The 11,859-nt window shown below is 33.7% G+C and overlaps 1 long non-coding RNA gene across 1 annotated transcript; it reads right to left on the bottom strand.

The window, feature by feature from the left end:
• Nucleotides 1–4,508: 4,508 nt before the first annotated feature.
• Nucleotides 4,509–11,272, bottom strand: LOC137398971 (uncharacterized). The gene is made up of 3 exons (XR_010979085.1): nt 11,210–11,272; nt 7,137–7,193; nt 4,509–4,631 (listed from the first exon to the last, which is right to left on the bottom strand). It is a non-coding gene; the product is annotated as an uncharacterized lncRNA (long non-coding RNA).
• Nucleotides 11,273–11,859: the final 587 nt, after the last annotated feature.

The raw sequence follows: 11,859 nt of genomic DNA, 5'->3' as shown, positions 1-11,859 counted from the left end.
AAAACCTATATAAAATATATAGTATAATATAAAATTAAAACTGGTAGCAAATTTATGTTAGCGATGACATATTTTTATTGTAGTTTTACATTAGCACTATTTGTTCTAAACAGTGTGGTAACTACATGATGTATTTAACAAACTAACGTCAACTCCTTTACTACGAAAGGAATTTCTTTACTGTGACATAAGTAATTAGTGACACCTAATTTCTAAAATGAGTCTGTATAAATGGTTATAACTTTAAACCACATGATCTATTAACAGTCTTTTTATAGCAAATTAATCAGTATAATAATACGTTAGTTGATGCCGCGAAAACTATAAAAAACGTGTTGCAGAATGAGAGGGAACACTTTTCGTTCATTTTGAAATTACCGTGAGGTGAGCATAAAACTCGAGTCAGATGATTCATGAATATTATTAGTTTACAATATATTATTATTGATAAAAGAATACTCTCATCAGCACTATTACTCAATAAAATTACCCAGTCCATAGAACTAAAACTAGTAAAAATTTGTGGCTGTTATGCCTCCGACATGACTGTCATTTCTAAGAAGAAATTGTCATAAAGCAAGTATTCGCAAAGCGAAACTACACTTGGGTTGTAAACATATTTTTATTGGTTCAACATATACAAACAATTGCTTTTTTCATTCAGGTATATATACAGTAAAGTAATTTGTCAATTACTCACTAATCATAAACAATTTGGGTCATGATCTCAGAAACCATGGTTAAATCAGTGGTTTGAGATTGGGAGTTATCTACACTACTATCAAAAGGAGTGAGTTCACAGCTATTTTGGAAAACAAAATTTTGATTTTACCTCAATTACAGCAGGTTTTATGGTCAATAAACTGAATGCATGTAATTAATGCATGCTGAATGCTGAAACCATTAATGCCAAAACATAGTTCCGAGAAAACAAGTGTTGAAGTTTGAGAAACAAAAACTAATGCACAATTGTGTTTACATTTCAAAATGTCATAGCAACCAATATCAATCAAGATGTTGTGATATTTATCTAGATTTCTGAATTTATATCCAGAAAATTATGCTGAAGTTAAAAATCTAAACAGATTGTAGCTGGTTGTCATAGAAATAGCTGTATATCTAAAAAAAATGTATTACTTATTCAGTTAGTGCAGCTTTATAGTCGGATAACTCAACTTCATGGTTTGCGACTTGACCATGGTTTTTAAGATTGCGACCCATTCGTACAAAAGCTTGACAAAGCCACATCATGCAGCACTTGGTTATGCGAAAACACTTTGACTATCTTTACTGTCCTACTAGGTTCACAGTAGCTCAGGAGTTGAACAATTTGATTCGCACTGAAACAGCTTCGTCAAAAGAAAACAGAAGCAATCAGTGTAAAATCTGCTTTGTATTACTTTTACGTCATGCTTTGCTGTATTTGAGAATCATATTGTATACGTGTATAATTCAGAAAAAATCAGGACCAGAGGTTTCCAAGCTTTTAATATTAATCGAGCTAATTATTATTATAGCTAATTTAATTCTTAAATGATTAAAAAAATAACTGAGACAATTTATGCGTAAATTATTGGTGAGCTTGCAACAAAACTTACATTACAGTTATTTAGTCTCAAACCATTTACCGTATCTTACTCTGCTGTGTTGTAAGTGCAAAATATGGGGAACAGTGATCACAAGATCTTAAAAGATCAAAAGCAAACAGTTAATCGCAGCCATCACAAAAACGTCATAGGTTGGAATCCCTTTACGAAACGGCTAAAATGGGGTGTAAGTTGCGCAGTTATGGCTTCTGTTTAAACTTTTTTGCAACCTCATTTGTCAAAATATTTTTACAAATTTACCACATGTATTCAATAAGTCATGTCTATTGTCCTTAGGTGACTATTTCCTGATCATTGTAATGCTGTCACTTTGAGCACTGATATCTCAAAACCTCGCCTAAAAATTATTTTATTTTTTAACTTTAGTTCGAAGGAATGTATACCATCCTCTGATGACATGAGGAGCCTGTTGGTCACCTGCGATAGTCAAAGGATTCTGCAAAAATTGTTCATGCTTTTGACAGGAATTATGGGTCACATGATCAAATTACGACAAAAAAATTACACCAAGCTGAAAAAATTGTAAAGTAGAGAGCATTTATAATTGAGCATGTATATTTGATGAGAGCTTCCCGGTAGAACCTGAAGTGTTTGTCATAAACTAGTGCTACGAGACGTTTTATACCGAGGCTGTGATTGGCCTTTAATTTTACGTGATAACACTGCATGTCAGAACAATAACTACATTGAGTTGAGTACGTAATCAAAATACAGGGATTCTAACCTACGATGTTTTCCTGATGGCTGCGATTAACTGTTCATTTTTGAGCTTTTAAGAGCTTGTAATTACCATTCTGAAAATTCTGCACCTCCAACCCAGTAGAGTAAGACATGGTGAATTTTTTGATACCAAGTAACTGTAATGTAAATTTTGTTGCGAGTCGACCTTTAAATGCAACTGCATTTTGACAGCATGTTTATAAGCAGGCTTGATGTAAGAAACAGAGTAAGAGTCATACCACAAGCTCATGATTATTGTGGATCATGTCCACAAATTATTACTTCACTCGTCAATATGTTGAAAATGCTAAGAGGGGTTAAAAATTTATTGATCTTGCTGGAAAATAGAAAATTTGAATTGCCACTTGATGTTATAAAAAATTGCTAAAAATATTTGATGACCAGAATTCACAATAGCACTTTTAATTGTATTATAGTTTGGAAAACACAATAAATTATTAATATTAAATAGGAAAATTTAATTGCCACTTGATGTTATAAAAAATGCTAAAAACATTTGATGACCAGGATTCACAAGAGCACTTTTAATTGTATCATAGTTTGGAAAACATAATATTATTACATGAACAGAAAACTCCAGAATTTAGGTGAGCAAGAGTGTTGCCTAAAACGGTTAATACAAGTTGTTTTTTAGTTATAGCTAAAAAGCCAATGTGCCTGGTAGTGATATGGTAGCATCATTACCATATCGTTCTATATAGAACAACGTAATACACTATTTATTAGAATACAACATATTTTGGTATACAAATCGCTATTCTCATAAATGTAATGGCTTTTGTTAAAGACCTAACTTTCACCAATGAATGAAGTGTGCCCTCAGGTTAGCATGGCCCCTATTTTTGAACCCGCCGCCTATGAGATTTTTTATATACACATAAATCAACAGAAAATTTTACATCTAAAGATGTGAACAAAAAGCTAAAAGTGTGTTGCAGTGTGAGCTCGGCCGTGTTCTCGGCCTCTTTTGCTAATAAAATAGGAAGCAATCAGTAATCCATTAATTAATCAATTAATCAGCTACTCACTAAAAAAAGTGTTTTGTACGGAAAACTTTGTAAGAGCCATAGAACATTGATCTTGGCTAAACGCGTACGTTGTGCTGAGCTGCACTGCACAGCCTGTTGTATGCACTCAGTTAATGGACTACGTACAAACCTGCTTGTGTTTTAAAACGTTTCAATTCTGAGAACCCAAATTAAACTCATTAAAAAAATCAGTCAAACTTTGCAAAAATGGTTAATAGTTTTATATTAACATTTAAATATTAATATTTAATAATAATATTTTAATAAACTTTATACTAAATTTATACATAGTTGAAATACTGTACATAAATATAAAAAACGGATAATTTGTACATACAACTTCATACATTAGTATTTTGCATCCTAACTATTGTTTTAGTTATTTTTTTGATTGCCAGTGCTATGGTATTTTGGTTTAGCCAACTGCCCAATGTAATTAATGACTGCAGTCTCCAGAGCCAACTATAATCATCAAAAGATCAAGACTAAAAAAACAGGGGCTCATAAACTCACCCTTTAGCTTTTTTAAAAACTTGTAGACCGATATGATTGGTTCTATGAGGAAATGATCAAAGGACTATAGTTCGGTGTGGAGAGCTCATCTTTATTCTCCAGATCAAACAACTTCTACAAAAGTAAAAGGTTTGTAACATAATATTAAGTAAGAAATTTGATGACCACTTTATGTATTGAGCCTCTGACCACCTTTTATTTGGTATTTGCAGACATGTTGAAAGTGGGCTACCGTTAAACCTATATTTGAATGCTAACTCTATTTTAATGGTACTGCTATTTGAGACCACTTAAAGCAATTGTTTGAAAAATTGAGGGCCATTTTTTATTGAAGGATAGGAGTAGGACTGAAAGATAGAGTGTTGTTGCATCAAAATAGATGCGTTATGGTATTTTTTTGAGGTATTATTATCGCGTTTATCAAAAGTTAAAAAAAAAGTTTGGGGTATCGATCAAGTCTAAAATAAATTAAAATTATACCGCAAAAAGGTTCACTTTATGCAAAGAAATTCAAAGCAACAGACAAATGGCAACAAGTGTTGAAACTAATGTGTTGAAAGGTCTATGCGAGGTCATTGAGTAACAAGCTTATTAAGTGAACTAGTTAAGGATGACCTACCAGCCCTTGAAAATCAGGTTGGTTACGCATCCAATGACTGGGAAGAAGCGTTGAACTAGCATTTGAGATCTGTTCATCATTGTAACATCTCTCAGGAAAGATGACTTTAATGACTACGTAGGCCTAAACAGATAACAAACTACTGATCCACGACCAGTTGATATGTTGGTGGACATGCCGGTAAATTTGATATAGGCATACATAAAGTGCTTGCCAACTGGAAAGCAATACATGAGCTGTTATGGATGAGCAGCTTTCAATGCAAGCAGCTGGGCAAATGGCTTTGTACTAGCCTTTGTTATGAAATATTACCCAAGCCTGTGTCAGTAGACAGCTCGCACCTCTGGTAGTTAAAGTGCTAAAATTTTCAAATAAATTAAGTAATTCCATGTCAATAAGATAATACCATAGTCGTTAAATATAAATATAAACTTGTAAAAATTCATGAATTGATGATATGTCAAGTTTTAACGCTTTGATCCTTGCCGATCTTATCAATGCGTGTCAGTAAACCTGGGCAATATTTTCAGCGATCCAAAGAATAGTATAATGATATTTGATCAAACACTAGTAAAAAAACCCACCACCGATGTCATCAAACAGAAAAAAATGGTTTTTCACCATTGTTCGGGCTGAAACTATAAACTTTTGTACAATTTTAAAAACTCGTAAAAATATTTACAGATCATATCCATCCAGCACACGCTCATCATCATTTCATGACTCAAAATATACTGGAAAAATATAGTTAGTAAAATATTTTCCACCTACAACACAACAAAGTAAGACTTGGTTAATCTTTCCATACTAAATAACTGTAATATAAATTTTGATGCAAGTAAACCTTTAACTCTTTCACTACCACATTAAAATCTTACCGAATGAATATCCTGTCCAAATTAATGAACCAACTTTTTGAAAAGCTGATATACCGCTAGTAATTAAGCAATATCTCGAGAATAAAAGCAGATATCACTTTACTGTAAAATGCATCCTATTCAAAACAAAATTTGCTACAAGATAATTACAAGGTGATTTTTACTCTTGTACAATATCAAACGTTTTATTTGTGTTGAACGAACGCAGTGTGTTTTTCCTTGCTATGACGATAACGATCTGGTTTCACCGTTTTGAAAAATAATTAGAAATGGATTAGTTGAAACAAAAAATTTTTAGGTGCACGTGATTGGCAACACAATTGTTTCACTGGAGACAAAATTTGATTGGTCTAGCTAATGTGTCGGCTTCGCAATGAAAAGAAAAGTGAAACCCTATTGATAAGCCGATATATCGTTTTACGGTCACTACATTTATCACCGCGATTTGTTGACAATATTTAGCTAAAAATATTTACATTGATAGCAAGTAGTTGGCAACAAGGTTGTTTGACTGGAGACAAAATTTGATTAGTCTAGCTGTTCTATAGGCTTCATAATTAAAAGAAAGGTGAAACCATATTGAAAAGCCGATATATGGCTTACGGCCTGTTCTTGAACTACCACTAAAGCCGATATATGGCTTACGGCCTGTACTTGAACTACCACTAAAGCCGATATATGGCTTACGGCCTGTACTTGAACTACCACTAAAGCCGACATATGGCTTACGGCCTGTACTTGAACTACCACTAAAGCTGATATATGGCTTACGGCCTGTACTTGAACTACCACTAAAGCCGATATATGGCTTACGGCCTTTACTTGAACTACCACTAAAGCTGAGATATGGCTTACGGCCTGTACTTGAACTACCACTAAAGCTGATATATGGCTTACGGCCTGTACTTGAACTACCACTAAAGCCGATATATGGCTTACGGCCTGTACTTGAACTACCACTAAAGCCGATATATGGCTTACGGCCTGTACTTGAACTACCACTAAAGCCGATATATGGCTTACGGCCTGTACTTGAACTACCACTAAAGCCGATATATGGCTTACGGCCTGTACTTGAACTACCACTAAAGATGATATATGGCTTACGGCCTGTACTTGAACTACCACTAAAGCCGATATATGGCTTACGGCCTGTACTTGAACTACCACTAAAGCCGATATATGGCTTACGGCCTGTACTTGAACTACCACTAAAGCTGATATACGGCTTACGGCCTGTACTTGAACTACCACTAAAGCTGATATATGGCTTACGGCCTGTACTTGAACTACCACTAAAGCTGATATATCGGCTTACGGTAGCGAAAGAGTTAAAACCAGTCTTTATTTTCATTGGAGGGTCAGTGAATGTCTCAATAGCTTAAAACCTTCCAGTTAGCAAAACCAGAATACATTGAAATCAAGGCTCAGAGGCTAACCATGAGACTAAACCATAAAAATACTCATTTTAATATTATCACCAGAACTATATTGAATGCAAATTTTGATTTTTTGTAATAACAGAGAAAAACTATTCTAAGTAGTAACTCTATGTTGTTATTATTGTTATATGAAACAATACCATTTTAAAGTTCTTGTTGGCATAAGAACCAGTAAAAAAACAACAAGAAAGGCGCACAGCTAATGGCTGAGTCCTGGCAGTTGTTGTCTAAATTAGAGACCATATGAATGCAAACCTGGAAAGAAAATATGGAAAAAAGTTAGATCGTTTTATCTGGTCAGTACATACCTGCAATCAAGAGCAAGCCAGGCATTGTAGCATTATTACGAAACTCAATATCGGACTCTACAAGAAAAAAACGACAACTGATTAGCATCCATTTATGTTGGCAAGTTAGACAGTACATCACCAGTTAGACAAAGACATGAGTAATGAGTGTAACCAGTGCCAGCATGTGGTTTACAGCGATTGATGAGATTAGCTCTTTCTCTGAACTAAACAGCAAACAGGTATGAGATTACATAATGCCATACACTCAGCTATATACAAAGGGGTGTTTAAATGATGCTTCTTACTAGTTTAAGACCTTTATTTCTTGAACGGGGCTCTATGTTTGGCTCTGAAAGCTAAAGCTCGAGACAAAAACTTGCAAACTAGCATATTAATGTGTATACGAAGAGCTTCACGATTTTGCATGTACCTAAATCATGGTTCGTTAGACAATCTTCAACAAAATGTTTACAAACAAAAGCAAGGCTAAGTCAAAATAGTCATTTTCTCTCAAATAATATCTGCTACTGTGAATGTTTACATAACCAGATAAACTCATTCGCACCCATGCGCGAGTTAACGCAAGTTAACATGCGTATTTATAACATTGTCAGGCACTCAACGCGTGTTTACTCGCGTCTGAAATTTACCAACTCCTTGCATCATTATTTTTTAGTTATAAAATAATACTTTTAATTCGCTATAAAGAAAAATTTCTGGCCAATCAGACAAACTTTAAAATATGCTTCTGTGACATCTCCGACAAAAGTTATAACCCGATTAGTACACCTATCTCAATATCTACCAAAACCGGAAATCATCATGCTGACTTGAAATTTTATCGTTTGTGATAATCTTTTTTCAACTTCAGCAGTAAATATGCAGATCAAAAAGTGGTAAGACACTGAAAGACTGCATAAATCAAATTAAAACATTATTTTTAATGTTTCAAAGTTTCTATTAACTTTTAATTTTGCCAATTTGAATTGTTATGCTCGAATAAAAATGCATTCTTCACGCTGCCAGCTGTAGTCAGACTGACGTTATCTTTCAGTTTCGATAGGATCATATTGGTTCTGAGAGCTGTCTATGATATCTGAAAAGTCAAGAACAGAGTTATTGAACATATTTTTATTATTTGAAACATTTTCATGAAGTTTTATTCGTGTTATATTGGCATATAGATTCGCTATGCATTTGTTTGAAGAAAAAATTCAAAGTTTCTCGTTGGGAAAAATTTGAAGTTTCATGATTTTCGTGTTCGTGACTAACTACATCTGTATAAATAATCTTTATAACTATGTATTGTCTGTAATAAATAACTAATTTCAGTCAAACTTAGTATATTTTGCAATTTTTATGGTGCAAATCTAACTTTGTTTCAGCAAATGACATTTTTTTGAAAATTGTAAATTTCCTAAAACTACCTTCTTTGATGCATGAATCTACATAAAAGGGATACGAGTTGTTTGTATGAATATAATATAATTTGAAAACGGAGATTTGGCTGGTTCTTGTGAAATTTAAATGAGTAAATTATCTTAGGTTTGTTTTTTGTAGTAGTAATTTGAATTACGGCAACTTTCCGAAAATCAGCGGTATCTGGGGCAAATCGCCTAAAAATTAGGCAGGTGCGAATGAATTAATATCATTCAATAAAATCAATAATATGTAAATCCGCGACAAAGAGTTTTTCTCATGTCATGCATATCTAATACGCTTCACAAAGCCCTGCAATTATCAGTTCCTGCAAATCACTTGACATTTTTACCGCTTGCTTCAGCTTTTATGACTATTATTGCTTCAGCTTTAGCTATTATTGGCTTGCGTGCTCTGGTGGGTTCTTGTCCCAGCTTAGTGCTTTATGTATGTACGAAGATGTTGGTTCTAGTAAGTGTTTCCGATCAAGTTTTATTATTCACAGGTGTGTTTTGCCACTCTCTAGCTAGCTCTGCCCTATAAGCCTGACTCTTATTCGCTCGAGAGCCACATAATGTGTGTATAATGAGTCTGTGATAATATTGCAAAATACTAGATAAACCGCAGTGAAAACATTGGCCTTGCCTTGAATGTGGCAGCAGTGAATAACAACCCTGTCATATTTAGCCATACCATGTCAGTTACCTTTTTTGGTCGCTATAACTTTATCTCTATCTCTTTCTTCAAATATATGGAACAATTCAAGTACTGTTCCATATACTTAAATTGTAATTACAGGTGAAAATGATTTTCTATCATTTTGCAGGTACAACTACAAAAACATTGAATCTTAAATCCAAAGAATAGAGAGTAAACTTTTAAAAACACTACCCTGCTCAAACTTAATTTAGCAAGTAGCATTGACTGAAACATGTTAGATATCCAATGTTATATTTCAGCAGCCTAATTTAATCCATAACAGCAGAATAGTAATTGTGATATTAAAATACAATTATAATTATTTCCATAGATGCATTAGTCCATAGCAGGCATAGTTGTTGAGTATCGCAAATCTTTCAAGCGACTAATCCCAACATTTATTCATTGTGCTTCAATAATTCATGTGCCAAACTCGAACTCAGAAGTCAAAATTCTAGCAAACATGATAAAAATACTCATCTTTCTAATGCCAAAAATTGAGAGAAGATAAACTCACATTTCCAGTGAGTATAATTACTCAGGACAAAAATTAGGGGAGAAGTGGGATATATGGAAACAGGGGATACATAGGTATCCCATTATTAGAAATTGTTTACTTTATTTTAGTTTTCTATTGCTTGTATAGTATTGTCCAATCCAAAAATAGGTCACTGCTGCCATCTTAGTTTCTGTCAAAGTGAAAATGTCAAGCATGGAGGTAAGTTACCTTTCATCAGTACTGTTTCGTAAATTTACTTAATATTCTAGCAGGTTTAACATGCAGCAAATGAATGACGTTTACTCAAATTTTTGTTTTTAACATAAATAAACATCTTTTAACCGATTTGAGACAAAATTTAAAACTAATCTGTAAATAACTTGAGAGTTATGGCACTTTACAAAAGTTATAAGCTGGGTATACATGGGCCATTAAGGATGAGGGTAGTTGGACCAGTTGGCCCAACTAATCTACTGCAATGCAAGCGCAAAAACGGATAGATGGGTCAAGCGGCCAAGTATAATTTTATCATAACCCATTCAATTTACGCTTTTAGCCAATACCATAGTTTTATAAAAAGAAAGCAGCAAAAATCTATACGTCAAATAATGTTATGGGTAGTGCTGTAATAAGATATTAAATGAAAAGCTTTCAGTTATATGTATAGCCTAAGATCATGAAATTTGCCCTTATGCCCAAGTTTCCTCAAGTGGTGGCCTCTGAATCCTCCATACTGACCCATGCATCTTTCTTCAAAGATAGATGGCCCATTGACTTTACTATATGAAATTATTTGAATGCAGTTGAGAGAGCAAAAGTAAAACCATGTTCACCGATGCACTTAACCAAGCTCTAAGAGCATGCAAAATTATAAATACAACGCAAAAAAACCTTAGTTATTTCATATTAAAAATGTAACTCTTTTATTGGCTCAAGTATCCTACTTCTCACCTACTCTGCACTAACAAAAACCAACCACAATACAAGGACAGCACAACACAGAATGGGTAAGGTCTGTTGGTTAGGTTATTGAAAGCTGGCTGAAATCATCATTGTTAAAGACAGGGTTTATCTCTATACGAGGGTCAGTGTATGTCTCAATAGCTCAAAACTTTTAAATTAGACAAAAACAGAATACATTTAACTCAAGGTTCAGAGGCTAACCAGAATACTACACCATGAAAATATTCATTTCAATGTTATGACTAGAACTATATCGGTTGCTAAATGATTTTTGGTAATTACAGAGAAAAACTATTTTAAATTGTACTCTTTTTGCTATTATCATTACTATATAAAAACAATGTGAATATTAAACTTTTTGTTGGCATAAGTAACGATAACAAAACAACAAGAAAAGTGCACAGCTAAAGGCTAAGTCGTCGCAGTTGTTGTCTAAATTAGAGACCATATAAATGAAAGCCTGGAAAAAAAATGAAAAAAAGTCAGATTGTTTTATCTTGTCAGTACATACCTGCAACCAAGAGCAAGCCAGGCATTATAGCATTATTACGAAACACAATGTCACACTCTACAAGAAAAAAAGACATTTGATTATTAGCAAGCATTTATGTGGACCAAGTTAGAGAGTACATCACAAGTTACACAAAGACACATGAGTAATGCATGTAGCCAGTGCCAGCCAACAGAGACAGTGATTGTTGACACCCTGTTGACAGTGATTGATGAGATTAGCTCTTTCTCTGAGCTAAACAGCCAACAGGTATGAGATTACATAATGCCATACACTAAACTATATACAAAGAGATGTTTAATTAATGCTTGTTACTAGTTTATGACATTTATTGCTTGAACTGGGTTCTATGTCTGGCTCTGAAAGCTAAAGCTAGCTGGAGGCAATACATGTCCCGCAGGATACTGGAGGAATATCAAGCAAATTTTGGTCATTGAGTTTTCTGATGATAGGCTACACGCAAATTCGTTGCAAACTAGCATAATAATGGGTATACGAAAAGCTTAATTATTTTTAATGTACCTGTTTCATGTTTGGTTAGTCAATCTTCAAAAAATGTTTAAAAAAAAAACAAGGCTTATGGCAAAATATATATTTCCCCTTAAAGAATATATGCTACAGTCAATGTTTACATAACCACATTAATTATA

The sequence above is a fragment of the Watersipora subatra genome, chromosome 6 (assembly GCF_963576615.1).
Source record: "Watersipora subatra chromosome 6, tzWatSuba1.1, whole genome shotgun sequence".
NCBI classification, from domain to species: domain Eukaryota; kingdom Metazoa; phylum Bryozoa; class Gymnolaemata; order Cheilostomatida; family Watersiporidae; genus Watersipora; species Watersipora subatra.
This window is presented reverse-complemented; position numbering and strand designations above follow the sequence as displayed.